The following is a 6,000-nucleotide window of genomic DNA, read 5'->3' as shown; positions in this document are numbered from 1 at the left end:
ATGCATTGATATTTCTGTTATCAAAGTAAAGAGTAACATTTTTGTGAGACGGTCTCATCCGTGAGACGGGTCAACCTTACTCATATTTATAATAATAAGTAATATTTTTGACATAAAATATAATATTTTTTAATGGATAACTCATAAAAAAACTCGTCTCAAAAAAATGATCATTGAGATTGTTTTATATGAGTTTTTGTCCAAAGTAAAATATAACTTATTTAGTCCACACTTCTGGTTATGAATCTAACTCAATTCGAATTTCACATCGTTTTAAATAACTCAAACATAAATATATTGTAGGAAAAAATATTTTATAAGCCCACTTTTGAAACGTAATCTGTGTCCAGCACGAGGTTTTATATTTTTTCAAAAACAAATTGATGAAGTAATTGTTGTAACCAAATGCAACCTTGATGAAATCCACATAAATAATAGAATCTTGAATTGTTTTGGACGATTTTAATGAGTTTAAAAAAATCCAGAGAATATTCAAAACATAGTGTACTGAAAAAATTATGGGATTTAAAAAAAATATTTTGGGATAAATAATTATTGGCCAAATAAATTATAAATTTTATTTTATTTTATATATTTATATTTAATTTAATATTTGTATTAAATATTTGTATTAAAAGTGTACAAGTTAGATTTGGATTAGAAGATTCGCGCCTATTATAGGCACCGTTAAGCTTTCCAGCTTTTGGCGCGTTTACTTTTATAACTAATATGGGCCTATTACGGTGTCATCCAATTGTAGCAGACCAATACTTGGGCCGCAATACAGCTTATGGATGGGCCGAATCCCAGTTAGATGTAATCTGATATCGAAGAAAAAAAAGAAAAGAAAAGGCATTGTCATGGTTTTACGTTTCGAAAGTTTATCCAAATTCAAGAAACGAGCTTTATTCAAACTAAATTAAATAATAGTAATAATTGTTGTAAAAAAATAAAAATTTACAGTAAAAAGTAAAAACTTCAAAACTTAAAATTTATCAAATTCTACACTTCACAAATTTTTTTCTCTCAATTCAATTGTGATTTTCTACACAAATGGAGAGATCTATTTATAGATCTCATTTGAAGATTAGTCTAAAAATTAAAACATCATCATCTACATCATCACACACTAATTTTTCAAATTTACAACTCAATTTTCAACATTCAACATAATATAATAATAATATTTTTTCAACACTCCCCCTTGTGATGATGACCGTGATATGATGACTGTCTTTACTACGTGTTTTATACTGTCTCGTTAAAAACCTTACTAGGAAAACCCATTGGGATAAAAACCATAGTAAGGAAAAAAGAGTGCAGCCACGTAAACTCCCCCTCATATCAACACGAACGATTCTTCACATATTGCGTAGATTGCGCATCCCAATGTTATATTTATGCTTTCTGAATATTGTTGTAGAAAGTGCCTTTGTGAAGATATCTGATGAGTTCTCACTTGATTGAATGTAACAAATATCAATATCTTTGTTCTTCTCAAGCTCTTGGGTGAATGCAATTTGGAGGGATATGTTTGGTTCTGTCACTTTTGATATACTCTTATTTCATTTGAGCAACACATGCAGCATTATATTCATATAATGTCACATGCTTCTTGTCTACTGATAAATCCACAATAAGTTTGGATATGTTGGGTCATTGATTTTAGCCACACACATTCACGGCTTGCTTCATGTAATGCAATAATCTCGGCGTGATTTGATGAAGTCGTTACAAGCGCTTATTTCTGTGAACGCCAAGAAATTGTAGTGTCTCCACGAGTAATACATATCCGGTTTGGGAACGTGCTTTATGTGGATCAGATAAATATCCAGCATCAGCATAACCAATGATACTTTGATTGGTGTCTTTTGAGTACAAAAGTCTCAAATATGTTGTTCCTCATAGATAACGGAATATATGTTTAATTCCGTTCCAGTTCCTTTTTGTTGGATATGAGTTGAATCTTGTCAATAAATTTACAGCAAAAGATATATCAGGTCTAGTACAATTTGCAAAATACTTAAGGGCACCAATGGCACTTAGATATGGTACTTTTGGACCAAGAATAACTTCATCATCTTCACACACTACAAAAAAAACGCATTATCCGTTGTCGTAGGGGGTAAAAACCGTTGTAACTAACGGTGTTGTAAAAAAGCCTGACCAACGACAACGGTTTTAACCGTTGTCGTTGACTATAAATGACAACAGATTTCATGCCCAATGACAACGGTTTTAAAAATGTTGTCGTAGACTCCGTTGTCATTTACAACGTTGTCAGTTATAGTCTACTACAACGGTTTGTCACCGTTGTTTTTTGAGTGAAAAATCGCTGTCTTTGGGCATGTCTTTTAAATAAAAGGCCCTTCAACAACAGTTTTACACTACCTACGACAACGGTGAATATCCGTTGTCGTTTTTTAAAAAAATAAAACAAAATTAATTTACAAATTTTCAATATTACAAATCATTTAAAATTTAAAATTTCTAAAATAAAATTCAATATAAAATTCTGAATAAAAGTTCTCGCTGCTTCAACCTCATCTCTACTACTGGAAGAACCGATAATGATATATATATTCTCATTCTCTCCTACATCTACTGTTGTCGTCGACAGATCTATCGCCATTTTTCTTCAACTTTATCCTATCTGCTTCAACATCATCTCTATTACCTGCAAGTATTGACATGTTAATGAACATTCAACATCTTGTTTGTAAAGTAAAACTATCAAAATATCTCACAGATTTGTCTGCGAAAGAAAAGATGATACTGCTTTCATGTGTGTCCGTGGAGGACAGAAAAATGCAATAGCTAGGTCTCAACTCTTAAGAAATGGATGGTATGTTTAGAATCCATAATATAACTGGAAACAATTGGCCTAAACAAAAAACCAAAGGATATAACAAGTAATTTTTTCAGATATCCACGATTTTTAGGTTCCACATTGTCAAGTTCAACAGAAAAATTGTTTTTGGCATCAAGGGAATGCATTGTGCTTCCATGTATCTCACATTCCAGAAAAGAAGAATTTTTTAGAAGAATCCAAGAGAAAACAAGCACATGAAAAATTTAGCAGGCCAGTGAAACAAAGGCATAACCAGACACCAAAATTTTGAAAAATAATCTGTAATAAACAACTAATACACAAAATCCCATAAAAAAACAAAACTAATCCAAACATAAAAATTCAGATTTAAAAAATAGTATAGTAGAAGCAGAAAAAATGGGATGAAAAATATAAAGAAAAAGAGACGAACTGAAGAGCAAGTAGCAAAGAACATTTTGGGTGAAGCATCGACCAAAAACACCAGCTCCTCCTTGGTTGCATCTCTTTCCTTCGCATTTTCAACATATATTGCATCTCTTTCCAAAAGTTCTCACCTGATCTCTATTTACAAAGTTATTAAATATTTTGTGGAGACGATGCTCGCTCATAATTTTATCAAGTCCAGAGCTAAAAAAAATAATAGTATAAGAGAAAATTCACCTTGTTATTCGGGGAAAAACCAGAGTACAAGCCAGCCCACATGGGGGAATACTTGGATGTAACTAATCCATGAGGGGAAAAGAGGGGTGTTTCAACCTGTGAATTTGTGTAAAGGGTATTATATTTAGAGCTGGCAAAAAATATCGAAATGTCGTCATACCGCTTTTACCGTACCGAAAAAAAACCGAATATATCGAAAATTTTGGTATATCATACCGTACCGAAATTTTTGGTATCGGTATCGGTATAAGATTTTTGAATTTTTGATATTTCGGTATACCGGAAAAAAATCGGTATACACGGTATTGCTATGCGGTGTTCGGTACGGTATGCGGTATACCGTATCGAACCACCCCTAAGTATATTAACAAGTTCACTAGGAAGAGAAAAAAACAAAACACCTACATATTTTGTTCTCAAATTTTGCAAAGAACAAAAAATCGAACCTTAATCTCTCATTCTTAAAACTGAATCAGAAAAGAAAACTCAAATTTATTGGAGAACTATGTTTTATTGACCACACTTCACCCAAGGTAATGGAAGACTCTAAACTATTCCTTACACACCACTATATCAAAATATCGATGAACAAATAATTTTCACACACTAACATCATCAGGAAAAATGCACCGAAATGTGTTGTAAACACATCGCCTGTCTGAGGCTCAAGATATCGAATGATTGATGGGCTAACCGATATAAATAGCGATCTTTCTTTGAGGACCCATTTTTTATCGTTGAGGTGGTGCAATAGGCACATACACCTTACATCCAAAAATTCTCAGATGAGAAATATCTGGTTCTTTGCCAAATCCAAGCTGCAATGGGGAGAATTTATGATATGACTTGGTCTGATGCGAATCAATGCAGCAGCATGTAAAATTTCATGTCCTCATATAGAAATAGGGAGTTTTGTTCTCATAATCATTGGTCTAGAAATCAGTTGTAGACGTTTAATCAATGATTCAGCTAATCCATTTTGTGTATGAACATGAGCTACATGATGTTCAACAGTGATTCCCATCGACAAACAATAGTCGTTGAAAGTCTGGGAAATAAATTCTCCAGCATTAATTATCAAGTCTTATTTTCTTGATTGTATAATCGGGAAATTGATTCCGCAATTTTATTATTTGAGTCATTAATCTTGCAAATGTCACATTTCGAGTTGACAATAAGCATACATGTGACCATCTGCTAGAGACATCGATCAATACCGTAAAGTATCGAAATGGTCCACATGGTGGATGAATTGGCCCACAAGTATCACCCTGAATACGTTCAAGAAATATGAGTGATTCTGTTTGGATTTTAGCTGATGATGGTCTTATAATAAGTTTTTCAAGAAAACATGTTTTACATTGAAACTTATTATTCTGAAAGATCTTCTGGTCTTTCAGTGGATGAACATGTGTATTTTTAATAATTCTTCGCATCATTGTTGAACCAGGATGTCCCAATCGATCATGTCAATTGGTTAATATTGAAGAACTATTAACCACCATATTTGATTCGATTGGACTTATATGTGTATAATGCAATCCAGTAGGGAGCATTGGTAGTTTTTCAACTACATATTTATTTCTTGATTTATATGTGGTAAGACAAATATATTTCTGATTTCCATCAATTATCGTCTCAGTATCATACCCATGAGAATATGTCATTAAAACTCAACAAATTTCTTTTCAATTTTGGTGAATATAAAACATCATTTATCATAAATTTTGTATCATTAGGTAATAAAAATTGTGCTTTACCACAACTTTCAATCAAGTCTACAGGACTTGATATTGTATTCACTATTGTTTTTGTTGGTTTTAGTTCCAAAAAATATCTTTCATCTCGGAAAATAGTGTGCGTTGTACCACTATCCGGTATGCAAACATCCATGGGATTATTTCTGTGTTTATCTTTTCTCATAGCATTTTTCATATCAAACTTCCAAAAAGAATATGCAATAAAGAAAAATTAATGAAAACACATATACAAAATATAACATGTTTCATAATTATATAACATAAAAATACATGAAAAGTACAATATATTACATTCTAGTCCCACCAATATATTAATCAATATTTTCGAAATCATTCAAAAAATCAGCAGCATCGAAATGAGATGAACCACTTAAATGGTTACTGTTTTCAACAAAATTGGTCTTTTTTCCTTTTTCCTTTATCGATTCTTTATAGAGCTTACATAGGTGCTCAGGGGCTCGACAAATATGTGATCAATGTCCTGGAGTGCCACATATATAACAAACACTCTCAGATCTTTTTGAGTGATTTTTATTTTCACTCGTGTTTTCATGCTGCCTTTTTAGAAGGTGGTTCGTGACGTTCGTTTGAGATGAGCTATTGAAATAACTATCTCGATTATTTTCATATCCACGGTCGCGACCACGACCGCGATCATTTTTACGTCCACGCCCACGTCCTCGACCTCGTCCTCGACCAAAATCTTGTCTATGCCTTTGATTTTGGTTTTCATTTTTTATTACGACA

The sequence above is a fragment of the Henckelia pumila genome, chromosome 2 (assembly GCF_033568475.1).
Source record: "Henckelia pumila isolate YLH828 chromosome 2, ASM3356847v2, whole genome shotgun sequence".
NCBI lineage: Eukaryota > Viridiplantae > Streptophyta > Magnoliopsida > Lamiales > Gesneriaceae > Henckelia > Henckelia pumila.
The sequence above is the reverse complement of the archived record's forward strand: the minus strand, read 5'-3'. Positions refer to the sequence as shown.